Below are 17,998 nucleotides of genomic sequence, written 5' to 3' on the forward strand. Positions count from 1 at the left end.
TGGAGTCACTATAGTGAAGAATGAGCATGGAGAGCTCATGGCAACCAGAGTTCAGAATGCCTGGAGGGTCTGCATTGACTACAGACGCCTAAACCAGGCCACTCATAAGGATCACTATCCTCTTCTATTTATTGATCAAATGCTGGATCGCTTGTCAGGTAAATCACATTATTGTTTCTTAGATGGTTACACAGGCTATTTCTAAATTCATATAGCTCCTGAAGATCAGGAAAAGACCACTTTTACATGTCCTTTTGGGACTTATGCTTACAAGAGAATGCCCTTTGGCTTGTGCAATGCACCAGCTACTTTCCAAAGGTGCATGACGAGTCTTTTCTCTGATCTTATTGAGGACTGTATGGAGGTTTTTATGGATGATTTTAGTGTATATGGTGACTCCTTTACTCTTTGCTTGGATAGTTTATCTAGAGTGTTAGATAAATGTGTCAATACAAACCTTGTATTGAATTTTGAAAAATGTCACTGACGAGAGGATTTTTACCAGTAAAGAGATTCATAGAAACAGTCGCATTGTAGATATAGTCTCTAAACCGACAAAAATCCCTTCATACAAACGTTTTGGGTGTCACAAGTAACAAACCCCTTTAGAAATTGTTAACCAAGTATTCAAACCTCGGGTCGTCTTCTCAAGGAAATGCGAGGAAGTATGTTCTTACTATTGGCTATAAAGGTTGTAATTGGGGTTTAGAAGATGAGAATCAAGTAATTTAAATGACAAGTAAAGTAAATGGCAATTAAAATAAATAAATACTATAAAGCAGACTTTTGGCAAGGTAAGAGAAGTTGGAGGTCCAACATAGTTATCTCTCTCAACTATAATGAAAGTTGAATCTAAACTCCACTTGATCAACCTGTACTAGGGCAAGGGAAAGTCAATGGACTAATTAAATTGACCTTTGAATCCTATTTATTTCCTAAGAAAAGGTTGGGATTGCTTAAGTTCAGCTCAATTAGCAAGATAACGATTATCAATTATGTTGAGTTTAATAACTATTGAGTTACTAAATTCTTAACCAGAACCAAAAGGGGAAAAAGTAAAATTGTTGGAATAATGAAAATATCCTTAGATGGGAAGCGATGGTAACTTAAATCGAAGAGAACAATCATGAACTGAAAATACCTCAATTATCATTAATTCAAATAACAGTCTGTAACATGGAAGAATTCTTAAATCAAATTATAATAATCAATTCAAATGCTGGAATAAATGAATAGAAGTAAAACAAAAATAAAAGAACATTAAACCTGGGATCCAGAGTTACTCTTAAAACAAGAAGAAATCCTAAATCCTAAAAGAGAGAGAGAATATCTCCCTCTCAACTAAATCTAAATCATTAAATGGTAAAATATGCGAGCTCCTTGAATGGGTGCATTCCCACACTTTATAACCTCTGGTCTATGCTTTCTGTACTTGGATTTGGGCCAAAAAGGGCTTCAGAATTCGCTGGGGGCGTATTCTATAAATTCTGATACGTGGCCTCTGTCACGCGTCCACATGGGTCACGCGGTCGCGTCATTTGGAGCTTTTCCTTGCCACGCGATCGCGTCAGTCATGCGACCGCGTCATATGCGTTCTGCTTAAGGCGCGCGGTCGCGTCAGTCATGCGGCCGCGTCGCTGCTGATTCGTGCTTGGCACGCGATCGCGTCGTCCATGCGATCGCGTGGATACCAGTTTCCTTATAGCTCCGTTTTGCTTTCTCCTTCCATTTTAGTATGTTTCCTTTTCCATCCTTTAAGTCATTCTGCCTTAGAAAATCTGAAACTACTCAACACACTAATCACGGCATCGAATGGAAATAAAGGTAATTAAATTAATTAATTTTAAAGCTTAGGAAACATGTTTTTCACAATATGACATAATAAGGAAGGGAAAGTGAACCCATACAATTAATGTGAATAAGTAGGTGAAGGATTGTATAAATCACTCAAATTAAGCACAAAAGAACTCATGAAATATGGGTTTATCAGTCACTTTATGGTCAAACAAGGGATTGTACTAGGACATGTTGTGTCTAATACAGGCATTTATGTAGATCCAGCAAAGGTGGATGTTATTTCTAGTTTACCTTACCCCTCTTCTGTGAGGGAAGTCCGTTCATTCCTTGGCCATGCAGGTTTTTACAGGAGATTCATTAAGGACTTTAGTAAGGTAGCTCTTCCCTTATCCAGACTACTGCAGAAAGATATTGAGTTCGAGTTCAGTGAAGATTGCAAACAAGCGTTTGATAAGCTGAAGAATGCCCTGACTCAAGCTCCAATTGTGAGAGGACCAGACTGGAGCCAGCCATTTGAAATAATGTACGATGCTTCCAACCATGCAATAGGTGCAGCACTGGCTCAGTGTGAAGGTAAGGACCCTTTTGTAATTGCTTATGCATCTAAAACTTTAGATGCCGCTCAGTCTAATTATACTACTACTGAGAAAGAGCTTCTTGCTATTGTTTTTGCTCTGGATAAATTCCGAGCCTATTTAGTTGGTACGAAAGTAGTAGTGTACTCAGACCATGTAGCTCTAAAGTATCTATTAGCTAAAAAGGAATCCAAACCAAGGCTTATACGTTGGATACTGCTACTACAAGAATTTGATTTAGAAATTAAGGATAGGAGTGGTAACCAGAATTTAGTGGCAGACCATTTGAGTCGCCTTGAGCACATTAAGCATGACTCCAGTCCTATAGCTGATAATTTCCCATTTGATAACCTGCAAGCAGTATCTGAGGTAGTCCCTTGGTATGCACCTGTAGCTAATTATCTAGTTAGCCGCACTTTTCCTCCAAACTTTACTAAGCATCAAAGAGACAAGCTGAAAAGCGAGTCTAAATATTATATATGGGATGACCCATATTTATGGAGATGTGGCGCTAACCAGGTAATTAGACGGTGTGTGCCTCAATCAGAATTCCAGTCCATCTTAGAGGCCTGCCACTCATCTGAGAGTGGAGGATATTTTGGCCCTCAGAGAACAGCTAGAAAAATCTTAGACTGTGGATTCTGGTGGCCTACTCTTTTTAGAGACGCTGCTGAATTTTGTAAATCTTGTTTCCCATGCCAAAAATTTGGTAATATATCCAAGAAGGATGAGATGCCTCAACAAATTATGCTTTTCTGTGAAGTTTTTGATGTTTGGGTCATTGACTTCATGGGTCCCTTTCCAAATTCTAATGGTCATTTTTATATATTGTTAGCTGTGGATTACGTTTCCAAATGGGTGGAAGCAATTCCTACCAGCACTGATGATGCTAACACTGTTGTTTCCTTTATTAGAAACCACATTATTTGTCGCTTTTGATCCCCACGAGCAATCGTGAGCGATCAAGGCACCCATTTTTGTAACAGGAAACTAACAGGATTACTGAAGAAGTATGGGATAATTCATAAAGTTGCAACAGCCTACCATCCTTAGACTAATGGGCAAGCCGAGGTGTCAAACAGAGAGATAAAGCGTATATTGCAGAAGATAGTCAAACCTCATAGGAGAGACTGGAGCACCAGGCTACAAGATGCACTTTGGGCATACAGAACAACATACAAGACACCCATTGGGATGAGTCATTTCCGCTTAGTTTATGGAAAAGCCTGCCATCTCCCAGTTGAAGTAGAGCACAAAGCCTTTTGGGTAGTAAAGGAATGCAATATGGGATTTGAAACAGCCAGAGCTGAAAGGAAATTGCAACTGCAAGAATTAGAAAGCCTTCGCCTGGAAGCTTATGAGAACTCAAGGTTGTACAAGGAAAAGATGAAGGCTGTACATGATCAGCACATCAAGAGGAAAGAGTTCCAACCTGGGGACTTAGTCCTCCTTTACAAATCTCGACTGAGGCTCATGCCAGGCAAGTTGAGATCAAGATGGGAAGGTCCATACAGAGTAGAGAAGGCCGAGCCGTACGGAGTTTTTCACCTAAGTCATCCTTCAAGCTCTGAACTCATTAAAGTTAATGGACATCGTTTAAAGCTGTACCATGGCGAGAAGTTGAAGAAAAACAAGGAGCTCGAGATCTTCCTCTTGGAAGATCCACACATAGCCGAAGACTAAGCTAATGGAGCGTCCAACTTACGGACGTTAAAGCAAAGTGCTAGGTGGGAGACAACCCACCATGGTATGATCGTTCTTTTCTTTATTCGCAGTTTTCTTTTTCAATAACTCTTCTCCTTATTCACACATTTAGCTTGCATCTACATTTGCATATTTTTCTTTTAAAAAAAAAAATTTCACGCGACGTGACCACATCAATGACGCATCCACGTCGCAGGTGGCTCAGAAAGAATAAGAGAGCGAACAGAGAGTCACGCAGGAGCGTGGCTGGAGGCGTGCCTTTGGAACAAATCACCCCCACACGACCGCGTCGCTGATGCGTCCGCGTCATGTGGGAACATTGGCCTCCCACGCGACCGCGTCACCCACGCTGCCGCGTGGCCTGAAAATCGACGTGAAAAGGGTGCATAGCCGAAAGTTATGCTGGAGTGGTGCTGGACTAGCGCTAGATACACAGCCCTTACCACGCGAATGCGTGCCCCACGCGTCTGTGTCATATCCCAATATTGGCCACTCACGCAATCGCATGCCCCACGCGATCGCGTCACCCAAAATTTGGCAAAATTAAGTTTTCAAACAGAGAGTTGTGCGAGTGCGAGGCTGCCCTCGCGCCGGTAGCATAAACTGTGTCACGCGACCGCGTGACTGACGCGACCGCGTCAATCCATCTAAGCGCAAGTCACGTGAACGCGTCAGCCACGCGTCCGCATCGCTTGCGCCGCACAGCTTACCCTAAATTGCCAAAATATCTTATCTTTCTTTTCCCCAAATCCTATTTTCTCTTTTCCTTCCTTATTTCTTCCTTCTTCTTTCTTCCTTCTTTCTCACTTTCTACTTTCTCACCACCATTAACAAGGTTTTTCTTTTCTTCTTCCTCCTTTACTTTTCCATTATCTTTCTTATTTTTTTTATCTTTTCTTCTTTTCTTTTCTTTTTACTTTCATTATTCATATTTTCTTTCTCTTTCTTTTTCTTTCTTTTAATTGGTGTTAGAACTTATTTGAGTCATTATTTCTCATTATATGCTTGTGGATTGTTGCAAAAATTGTTTGGCAATTATATATTACTTTTTTTAAAGGGTTGCTTGTATGTTCAAATTATTATTTTCAATAGTTTATTCATCATGCATGCTACGTGTTTGTGAAAAAGCCCATATGGCATTATGCATTTTCTACATTATTCTATTCTACTATTCAATGCTTGCTTTTCATAAATTCCCTTTACTATTTTATTAATTTAATTTAATTATCAATACAAACGTGATGGTTAGTTTGTTACGAGTGATAACATATTTAACAAATTAAATGCTTGATCTATGCTACTCATGCCTTTGCCTGCATGCCAATAAACACCTTGCATTTAATTGTCATCACATGCACTTGCTATATTTCTATTGATGAACTTTTCACATGTAGTCATGACCATGTGTTGACGACATCCTCTTTACCACGCATTGATTGTCACTTATACCATCCTCTTCCTTGCTCTGTCCCTTTGAATTCATGTTACTTTCTTTTTTTCCTTTTCAGGATGGCCACCAAGAAAGGAAAAGAGAAAGCTACTCCCAAACCACTAGCAAGAAGGGGAACAAAAAGAGCATTAGTGGCAGAGCCTTCTTCAACTGCAGTTAAGCCCTCAACAAAAAGAATTAAGAGGATTATAAAGGTTGATGAAAAGGAGAAAGCCTTCCCAGCAAAGGACACTGCGCGATTTCCCAATCGCTACTGTGAGCAGATGTTCCCTATCCTGGCAAAACGGAGCTACAACAACGAATACCTTCTTATCCTCCCGCTCAATATTGCTACCTTTGTTGAGCCGCAAATTGAACGAAGACAATGGGGTTTCCTACAGAGACAACCAAGGCAGGCTAATCTTTCTTGGGTAGTTGAGTTCTACTCTAATTTCCACCTGCCAACCCTGCAGTCTGTCTATGTACGTCAGAAACAAGTCCCCATTACAGAAGAGGCCATTCAACAAGCTTTAGATCTTCCCCCTGCTCCAGAAGGATTGGACGCCTTTCAAGAAGCCTCACTCAAGCGCCAGATGTACCAATTTGACTGGGACGCCGTTCTCAGAGTTATCGCACTACCCAGCAGCAGATGGATCTACGGATACCACCGTTCCCTTCCTAAGGGAATATCGGCTTCAGCACTTACCTTGGAGGCTCGCGTTTGGGCACAGATCATGTCCCATTATGTCTTTCCGAGCACTCACGAATCCTCCTTCACTGCAGACATGGCCGTTCTACTATGGTGCATCCTTATAGACCAGCCTCTGAACCTACCAAGACACATCCAGAATGCCATGGGACACGTACAGATTGCGGGTAACTTACCTTTTCCCGCCTTGGTCTCAAATCTCGTCTCAGCAGCCGGAGTCTCCTACAGAGCTGGAGACACCAAAGCCATGCTTTCACGGGATGATCAATGATGACATGTCACCATGTCATGTTTTTCTATGCTTTTTCATACAAGAAATAGATGATTTGTGCTTAAATATTGAATGCTTTTGTGCTTAAATGGTATATTTTCTTGATCTTTTAATTTTATAAATCTTGTAGAAAATAAGAAGAAAAAGAAGCAAAGAAGTACAAAATAAGCTAAAAAGGAGAAAAAAAAAAAGAGCTTTGGGGAACACTTTGAAGTTGGAGCACAATTTAGAGCCTTAGGCCACGCTTTTAAAAGCGTGGCCCATGACCAAATTAAAGGAAATTGGCAATCAGCACAAAAAGCTCCGCTCTTGCCAAGAGCAGAGCGCTATAAGAGTTCAAAATGAGCTTGGAAGCAAAATTTTTGCTAAGTTAAAATCTGGGCGCTCACAACATGACCATGCCTCCTTCCAAGGGTTATAACTTGAGCTACAGATGTTCGATTGATGTGCTTCCAGTTGCATTGGAAAGCTGACATTCAGAGCTTTTCAACGATATATGGCAATCCATATTTGATATGAAATTGAGGCACGAGTGAAAGGCATCTTTAAGGACCAAAAACAAGCAAAAATATACCAAAGTGCAACCACCAAGGTTCGAAGATGGAACCTCACTCCAAAGCAAAGTAGTGCTCTACATCATTATTGTGCTCCGCTCTTGGAGAGAGTATTGTCGTGCTCTCTTCATGAAAAATTGCTCCCCAAATACTTTCACCAAGGCTTGAACCTGGAACCTCACCAAGGAAGCAAGGATGCTACGCTCTTGGCAAGAGCAGAGCGCTACTTCCCTTATTCCTTGGTGCATGAGGCACGAGCTTGACACGGCCCAGGGAAGCATGTCATGCACAAGCCATAATGATATGCTCTCCACAAGAGTGGAGCACTATCCTGAGGCACCCAACCTTGGCATGCAACAAAGAGTCCAAAGACAAGCACCAATGCTCCGCTCCCCATAAGAGCAGAGCACTCTACTGGGAGCAAGCAACCCATGGGCCAAAATTCAACCAAAATTCCATTTAAATTCAATTCCTCACCAAATTGAATGAAGGCCAACCAAACCCATCTCTCTTCAAATTCAAAGCAAGCAAAGCCCACATCATCACTCAAAGGCACAAGAACAAGCTAGAATTAGGATTTTCATTTAATTTGTTTTTCATTTCAATTTCATTTTATTTTGTAAAAATCCTATATAAAGGCATCATTCTCATTTTCAAAAGAAGAGCCCCATTAGAGAGCATAGAGGCTGGCTCTACTAGAGCATTAGGGAATAGGAGTAGAGAGCTCTCTCTTTTAGTTTTCCTTTTTGAATTTAAATTTTGGATTGAGAGTGAAGGAATTCTGTTTCATTCTTGATCTGAAGCTTCTCTTTGTTCTTCTCCTGCATAATCTTAGTGAATTGAGAATTAAACCTGAGTTTTCATTTACTACTTCAACTTTCTTTCTTTCTTCAATATTGTTTTCTGCTGGATCAAGGAAGGGGTTGAGATCTAGACTTATTTTCTAGTCTCATTGATCCCCTGAGATCTTCACTTGTCTTTTTAGATTTTGCAATTAAGTTGAGATATCTTGCAGTTTTGAATTTTTCAAGCAATTTCCCTTTCCTGTTTAGATCTGTTGCATGTTATTGCATCTTTTACTTCTCTGTTTGATTGCTATTTACACTTTCTTGTTTGATTTCTTAAATTCCCAGCACCCAATTCAATTTACTTTCAAGCAATTTAATTCTTCTGCACGTGTTTGGCATTTTACACTTCTGTTCATCATTTGATTTACTATTTTTGCAAGTTTAATTCTCTGTAGTTGCTCTAAGCTTTGATCTATTGCTTTTTTTAATTTCCAACACCCAACCCCCTTTTACTTTTGATGCAATTTACATTTCTTGTTCTTTAAGATTTTATCAATTTACATTTCTTGCAATTTAAGTTTCAGCTATTTTACTTCCTGCACTTTAAATTCTCTTGTTATTTACTTTCTGCTGCATCAATTATCACTCACCAATGTTAGCTTGACTAAATTAATCACCCACTAAAGTTGCTTGATCCATCAATCCTTGTGGGATCGACCTCACTCTAAGTGAGTTTTACTACTTGATGTGACCCGGTACACTTGCCGGTGAGTTTTTGGGTGTTGGAATTCATTTTTCAAAATATCCATCAATCAATACGTCCCTAACGGGAAATATATTAGACTCCCAGCAGCCACTACTAGCCAGCCTACAGAACCGGCTGAGGACATCCCTCCATCAGCACCACAAGCACCTACAACAACCCAACTGCTCCATCAGATACTTGAAAAGTTGGATCGGCAGGAACAGAAAGCAAAGCTAAAAGAGCGCCGTAACAAGCACCGATTCACATACCTTAAGGAGCTGATTTTGGGAAAATTCAAGGACTCAGACACCCCGGACTCCACTTCCTTTACCAGCACAGGGAGCCATGACGGTCCCGACTGTGAAGATACTGCTACCAGCCCACCCTTGTTCCTGACAGATGGCACTGAGGACGGTGCAAAGCCTTAAGTGTGGGGAGGTCAGTTAGTACCTGACTTCCGGAGGTAATTTCTCTTCCCTAACACCAATAAATTAGGATATTTAGTTAGTTTTTCTTTTGTAGAATAGGATAAATTGCATAGTAATAGATTAGTTGCATGCATGTTCTACTTGATTGAAAAGACAATAAGTTTCTTCTAAGACCCTATCTTTAGAACAAAATTTCACTAATTTTAATCAAAACTTTTATGTTAAAATTGCTTGAAGTTGTATTTGGAACATGATTTATGAGCTAAAGAACACACAACCTGTGAGATTTGAGCCCAAATGCATGGTTACATTATTTAACCATAATTATTTTATTCTTGTGTGTTTACTTCTCTATGATTGTAATCTACATTTTGTTTCATCCTATATGTCCAATGTTTAATATATTTATATGTTTGCATATGATTGAGGCCATTACTTGTTTAAACTCACTTATCCAAATTAAGCCTACCCTTTCAATTACCTTTGTTAGCCACTTTGAGCCTTTAAATCCCATTTGTCCTGTATTACATTACTAGCCTTAAGCGGAAAAACAATTTTATACCCCAATTGAATCTTTGGTTAGCTTAAGATAGAATTGTGTGTGTTAATTAAGTATGGGAAATTGTGGGAACAAAAGATAATAAGGGAATGTGTCATGATAATACAATGGGAATTTGGGTACCTACTCATGTGAAACTATAAGAATTAAAAATCTATGTGCATTGATTAGCTATGTTTATTTTTAGTTTATGTTGAAAAAAAAATCCAAAAATATTCAATAAATAATTAAGGGGACAAAATTACCCCAATGCTAAGTTAAGAATTCAAAGATCAATGCATCTATGATAAAATTAAAATAAAAAGTTGATACATGAGTATGGAATGTGAAAGAGAAATTTTGGGTAGCTGGGTGTGAATTTTAAGTTATATAGAATATATATATGTTGGGTTGAAGCTTGGGTTAATTAAAGATTCAATTTATAAGCTTACTTAGCCATATATGTATCCTTACCCTTACCTTGGCCCCATTACAACCTTGAAAAGACCTCATGATGTTTGCATTAATATATTAAATGTTGTTGATTAGTTAGGTGAAGAACAAAAAAATTAGAAAGCATGATTAGAGAAGGATAGAGTGATTGCCCTATACACTAGAGAGATTAGAGTGTACATACATCATCAGTGAGGGTTCAATGCTAAAATTCTACCTGCTTTTATGAGCTACCTTCTTGCGATTTTATCTGTTCTTACTGTATAAGAATTGAATTAGTGGAGTTTGATTTGTAATTGTCTTGAAGAACCTATTTACTTTTGATCAAGTAGACAAGAATCATATAGTTGCATTCATATATATAGGTTGCATTGCATTACATGAGTTTTACATGTTCCTACTCATTTATTTTATCTCCTTCAACTAAGCATGAGGACATGCTGATGTTTAAGTGTGGGAAGTTTGATAAACCACTATTTTATGGTTTATATTGTGCTTAATTGTATGGTTTTATCAATTCTTTACCCACTTATTCATATGATTGGCATGCATTTATATTTCCTTCCTAAAATTATTACATGATTGAATATTTGCTTCCTAAAGACTTTTAATTATATATTTTAATTCTCCTTCATTCCATTGGATGCCGTGATCTGTGTGTTAAGTGTTTCAGGCTTTATAGGGCATGAATGACTTGGAGATTGGAAAGGAAGCTTGCAAAAATGGAAGGAACACAAGAAATTAAGGAGATGACCAGCGAGAAGTGACGCGGATGCATGGCTCACGTGACTACGCGACATAGAGGAAATCACAGTGACGCGGACGCATGGCTCACACGATCGCGCGGATTGGAACTGCACAAGTGACGCGGAGGCGTAGACGACGCACACGCGTGGCAAGGCAAAACGCCGAATGACGCGTCCACATGAATGACGCGATCGCGTGACATGCGCGATCTGCAGAATCTGCAGAATTCGCTGGGGGTGATTTTGGGCCCTGTTTTGACCCAATTTTCGGCTCAAAAAAGCAGACTAGAGCCAAGGAACATGCAGAAACAAAACAACAATTTATTACAGACAATTCTCAATTTTAGATCTAGTTTTTACTCCTCCTCTAGGTTTTCTCTCTACACATTCATAGTTCTTAGGATTTTATTTTTATTGCTTTTTGCATTGGGATATTGAGAAGAGTTATTACCTCAGCAAGACTTCGTCATTCTAGTTCGTTTTCTTTACCTGTCTCTTACTCTTCCATGTCCTTTGTTTATTTAGAATTATTATTGAATTATTTTTTGAGTTTATTAATACAAGAACTATTTTTATTTTTAATTAATCCCTTTGATTATTGTTTATCATGTCTTTCTATATTTCCCTTTCCTGTGTTATGAATTCTACATTCACAATGAGTGAGTAGTTCCATAACTTGGATGGGAGTTGATTGAAAGGAAGACCTTGAGTTGGAATGCTTAAAAGAAAAATTGTAATTGGGTTTATTGTTGGTTTGCCCTCTAGTCACTGACACCAATCCTTTTCAATTGAGTGGATTGGGACTTGTGAATAGAAATAGCTTTCCAACTTGTTTGAACTTCCCTTACCTAGTAAGGGATAACTAAACAGAACAACCCTCAATTATCAATTGATCTTGAGAGTACTCCAACAAGAATAGGGCTTCCAACTAATCTACTCCCAGCCAAGGCTTTTATTTAAAATTATACAAATTCTCTAATTTAATTTCCTGTTATTCAACTCAAACCATTTTTGAAAACATCTGATTAATAAAATAGCACACCTTTCTGCAACTCGTTGGGAGACGACCTGGGACTCATACTCCCAGTATTTTAATTTAAATTTTGTGACAACCTTCTAAATTGATAAGCGGATTTCTGGTTGGTTAAGAACTGTACTTGCAACGTATCTCTTATATTAATTTCTTAACTCACCAATTTTCGCCACGTCACCTTTCCTTTTACTTTTTTTTTGGACACTTTTACTTTTCATTTTTCATTTTTGAGCTCATTTTAGATTTTACCTTTGGGTTTGGGAATTGGGATAGAGAATTGAATTCTCTTCCTCTTTGTTCTTACTTCTACACTCTTCACTCTTTGTTTTGAATCTTGGATTGAGAATTGAAGGAGTTCTGTTTCATTCTTGATCTGAGATCTCTCTTTGTTTACTTTCTGCATAATTTCAAGGAATTGTGATTTGGATCTAAGTTTTCTTTACTGCTTTCATCTCTATTTCTTCTGAAATTATTCTCTGTTGGATCAAGGAAGGAATTGAGATCTAGACCTATTTTCTAGTCTCATTCAGCCCCTGAGATCTTCAACTTCTCTTTCAGATTTTACAATTGAGTTGAATTAACTTTTTGTATTGCTTCTTCAAGTAATTTTTCTTTTCTGTTTGAGATATGCTGCATTTCAATTCATCTTTTACTTCTCTTGATTGCTATTTACATTCTCTTGTTTAATTTCTGAGATCCCAGCTCCCAAAGCCCTTTACTATTCAAGCAATTTACATTTCTTGCACTCTAAGCTTCAGCTATTTACATTTCTTGCAATCAAAGCTTCTGTCATTTACATTACTTGCACTTTAAGATTTAGCTCCTTTACTTCTTCTCCCCTTTAATTTACTGTCAATTCTCCCTCTCCCTTTAAATTTCATGCAATTTAGCTTCTGTTGAATACAAATCACTCAAATCAAAACTTGTTTGCTTGACTAAATCAACCACCTAACTAAAATTGCTCAATCCTTCAATCCCTGTGGGATCGACCTCACTCATGTGAGTTATTATTACTTGATGCGACCCGGTACACTTGCCGGTGAGTTTAGGTGTTTGAATCCGATTTCAACCCATCAACGACGCGTACGCATGACCTGCGTGATCTGTAAAATTAACAGAAAATGCTGGGGGTGATTTCGGGCCGTGTTTTGATCCAGTTTTTGGCCCAGAAACACAGAATAAAGCCAGGGAACAAGCAGAGACTCAACACACACAGACATACACGTTTACACATTCTCATTATGATAGTTTTTAAGTTTTTAGATCTGAATCTAGAGAGGAATTACTCTTCCTCTAGGTTCTCTTTACATTCCTAGTTTATTGCTTTCGCTTTCGGATATTGAAAAGTCATCACCTCCGTTGAAGATACTATTCTAGTTTGTTTCCCTACTTACTCTTTTATTTATTCTATATTCTTAATTCTTATTTAGAGTGGTAATTGGATTATTTTGGATTTATTTAATGCAAAGAATTACTTTTATTTTTAATTAGTTTTGAATCTATATTTTATTTAAATTATCATGTCTTCTTATATTTTTCTAAGCGTTATATTCATGTCAATGGAGTAGATTCCCTACTTGACATGGGGGTTGATTAAAAGGAGACACTTGAGTTGGAAGGCTTAAGTGATAGTCAAATTGGAAGTTGTTGGCTAGTTCTGTATTTACTAACGCTAGACCTTCCCAAGGGAGAGGACTAGGATTTGCGAATAAGAGTTAGCTCAATCACTTGACTTTCCTTTATTTAGTAAGAGTTAACTAAGTGAAAACAACAACCTTTTCGATACTACACTTAATAGACCCCAACAAGGATAGAACTTCCGATTAATCATTCCCCCCGGTCAAGGCTTTTTATTTAGAATATTATAAATCTCTTTTAATTTTCATTGCACTAAATTACAATTGTTTATTTTCTGCTAATCAATTCTCAAAACTCTCAGAAAACTCCTGATTAATAAATTAGCACCCTTTCTAGCAACTCGTTGGGAGACGACCTGGGACTCATACTCCCAGTATTTTTATTCTAAACCTATTTTGTGAAAACCTTTCTAAATTGATGAGGCGGATTTTTGCTGGTTAAGAGCTATACTCGCAATGCTATTCTATTATATTATAATCTCTTAATTGGTCTAACTTCTGCCGCTCGTCAGTTTTTGGCGCCGTTGTCGGGGAGTTGCAATTGTGTGCTAAATTATTAATTAGTGTATATATTTTTATTTTATTTGTATATTTTATTTTATTTTATTTTGTTACCATGAGCTATATGTTTTTCTCATTGAATGACGCGTTCACTGCCTGATCTGAGCTTAGCTGCATTTGATCCTGAAATTCAAAGAACTATTTCACGTATTAGGCGAGCTCGACGCAGGTTAGCCTTTGAGGGTGGTGAAGTGATTGTTATTGATTCACCAGTCTCATCTGAGGGCGAATCTGAACCGCCATCTGAGAGCGAAACAAGCTCCTTTACTACTGATTCAGGTGATTCACGTGCAGATAACATAGCAGCACCTAGGAGGATTGCTCTCCAGGAAGCTGGAGCCCCAGATTTTACACTGCAGCCATATCAAGTGCATCATCCAACTCTGGCTACAGATTTTGAGCTGAAGACTGCATTGATCAACTTGATGCCCAAGTTTCATGGCTTACCTGCTCAGGAGCCCATCAAGCACCTCAGGGATTTTCAGACAGCCTGTTCTACTGTTAGGCGTCATGGTGCAAATGAAACTTCTATTCTGTTAACTGCCTTCTCGTTTTCTCTTGAGGGAAAGGCAAGGGAGTGGTACTACTCCCAACCTGAAGTGACTGTTACCAACTGGGATACACTCAAGAGAGAATTCTTGGAAAAATACTTTCCAGCTGAAGTTATAGACAGATTGAGGAAAGAGATCTCCTGCATTGTTCAAGGAGAATCAGAGACTCTTTATGAGTACTGAGAGCGCTTTAAGAACCTTCTGGACGCATGCCCCCATCACATGATTGACAGGCTAGTGTTAATCAGTTATTTCACTCAAGGCATGAAGCCTCGGGATAAAACTACACTAGATGGTGCTAGTAATGGTTCTCTGAAAAAGTACAAGACCGCAGATGAAGCATGGTAACTAATCAGCAACTTAGCTGAGTCCACCAGGAATCACAGGCACAGGAGCAGCCACTCAAAAGCTATTGCAGAAGTTTCCTCTAGCACTGAGACTACTGCTCTTACACAGAGTATATGTGAAATGACCAACCTATTGAAGCAAATGCAGTTGAACCAACAACAACAAGCTTAGCCTCCCCCACCACAACAAAGCCAACAGTTAGTTCCCCAAAGAGTATGCGAAATCTGTGCTGATTATAGTCATTATACTGATGAATGCTTGCAGCTCCAACAAGAAGACAACACTGTGGCAGCTACTCATAACTTCTATGACCGCCTGAATCAAGGATACAATCAACAAGGCGGCAACTACAACCAAGGTGGGAACTACAACCAAGGATGGCAGGACAACTCCAACCAAGGTTGGAGAGATAACTCCAACCATGGCTAGAGGGACAACTATAACAGAGGAGGTAGAGACAACAATGGAAATTAGAGGTGGAATAACAATAGCAGACAGCAGAATTAGAACCAGCCCTACAGAGCACCTCACCTGAGACAATCATAAGGATCCCAGCATAACCAACACAAGTCCTACAGATCACTTATCCTACTTCCTCATCAAATGACGAGATACTTCGTTCTCTTGCACAAGGACAATAGGACATGCAGACTACACTGAACTCTACTTTAAATGGTCTGAACGCCACTTTACAAGCTCTCGCCACCCGGATAGATTCATTACCTACTTCCACTAACCAACCTTTAAGCTCTAGTGGAATTCCTTCTCAACCCTTACCTAACCCCAAGGGTGGTATAAATTCCATCACTTTGAGGTCCGGAACCACACTGCCAGAGAGGAATCAGGAGGAGCCAAGCCCAATAGAACACGCCCCAATTGAAGACTCAGTAGAAGTGGAAGATGCTGAAATGAAAGATGCTGAAGAGGAAGAGGAGGTACAAGACAAGGTTGAAGAAGAACTAGCTTAGCCAAGGAATGGAGCACCAAAGGATGCAGAGGCTGCAAGTAGCGCCATCCCTATCCCCTTCCCACACCATGCAAGGAAGTCCAGAAAAGCAGATGGAACTTGATCCCAAAATGGTAGAAATTTTCAAAAAGGTTGAGGTAACTGTTCCCCTTTTTATGTTATTCAGCAAGTACCTAAATATGCAAAGTTTCTGAAAGATTTATGCATACATAAAAATAAAATTAATGAATTAGAAACTATTCCTTTAGGTAGTTCTATATCTGCTTTAATGGGAGGTATACCTGAAAAATCTAGTGATCCAGGTCCATGTATGGTAAATTGTACCATTGGAGGTGTAATATTTTCTGATTGTATGTGTGACTTAGGAGCATGTGTTAGTATAATGCCATTGTCTATATATGATACCTTAAGGCTCCCTCCCTTAAAAAGGTCGGCAACTCGTTTTGTGTTAGCAGATAAAAGCATTATTACAGTAGTTGGAATTGCTGAAGATGTATTAGTGAGCATTAAGGGGCTCACATTTCCGATTGACTTCTATATCCTGGAAATGCCCCCTAATAACTCAGGAAGACCATTCCTGAAAACTTCAAAGTTCAAGCTGGATGCATTCTCAGGAACTTACTCCTTTGAAATAGATGGTAGAATAGTGAGTTTCAGTTTAAATGAAGCTATGAAGCACCTTCTGGAAGATCATTCTATCTTCCAGTGCGACATCATTGATGAAACTGTAGCTGAAGTTCACCAAGAAGAAGTAGAAGAGAAACACATGGAGCAAGGTCCAAGTGTGGGGACACCCTCTGAACACAATGAGGACACTTTGCCATTATCACTAGCCCCGGATGATCCAGAGCCTAGCCAAGAGCATAAATTGGAATTGAAGCCCCTTCCTCCACACCTCAAGTATGCTTACCTTGAGGATAATCAGAAGTTCCCAGTTATCATTGCAAGGGAACTCACTGCTCAACAAGAGGAGCAGCTGCTTAGTATGCTGAGAAAACATAAGAAAGCAATTGGGTGGAGCTTGGCAGATATAGTAGGCATCAGCCCTCAAATTTGTGAGCAAAGGATATTCTTAGAAGAGGGAGCAAAGTCGGTCCGTCAACCCCAAAGAAGATTGAATCCCACCATCTTAGAAGTTGTCAAGAAGGAAGTGACCAATCTACTTGAAGCAGATATTATCTACCCTATCTCCGACAGTGAATGGGTTAGTCCAGTACAAGTGGTGCCCAAGAAGTCTGGAGTCACAACAGTCAAGAATGAGCATGGAGAGCTCCTAATAACTAGAGTGCAGAATTCATGGAGGGTTTGCATTGACTATAGGCGTCTCAACCAAGCTACTCACAAGGATCAATACCCCTTGCCATTCATTGATCAGATGCTTGATCGCCTGTCAGGTAAATCCCATTACTATTTTTTAGATGATTATACAGGCTATCTTTAAATTCATATAGCTCCTGAAGATCAGGAGAAGACTACTTTTACATGTCCCTTTGGAACGTATGCATATAAGAGGATGCCTTTTGGCTTATGTAATGCACCTGCTACTTTCCAAAGATGTATGATGAGTATCTTTTCAGATCTTATTGAGAACTCTATGGAAGTTTTTATGGATGATTTTAGCGTTTATGGTGATTCCTTTAGCCTTTTCTTGGATAGTTTAGCTAGAGTATTAGACAGATGTATTAGTTCAAACCTTGTATTGAATTTTGAAAAATGTCACTTTATGGTAAAATAAGGGATTGTTCTAGGACATGTTGTTTCTAATACTGGTATTTCTGTAGATCCAGCAAAGGTGGATGTCATTTCTAGTTTACCTTACCCCTCCTCCATGAGGGAAGTCCGTTCGTTCCTTGGCCATGCAGGTTTTTACAGGAGATTTATTAAGGACTTCAGTAAGGTAGCACTACCTTTATCCAGACTGTTGCAGAAAGATATTGAGTTCGAGTTCAGTGAGGATTGCATGCAAGCATTTGATAAGCTAAAGATCGCCCTGACTCAAGCTCCAATTCTAAGAGGACCAGACTAGAGCCAGCCATTTGAGATTATGTGTGATGCCTCCAACCATGCAGTAGGAGCGGCGCTGGCTCAGCACGAAGGTAAGGATCTTTTCGTAATTGCTTATGCGTCTAAGACCTTAAACGCTGCTCAGTATAATTACACTACT

Source organism: Arachis ipaensis, chromosome B8, assembly GCF_059453495.1.
Source record: "Arachis ipaensis isolate K30076 ecotype BB chromosome B8, ASM5945349v1, whole genome shotgun sequence".
NCBI classification, from domain to species: domain Eukaryota; kingdom Viridiplantae; phylum Streptophyta; class Magnoliopsida; order Fabales; family Fabaceae; genus Arachis; species Arachis ipaensis.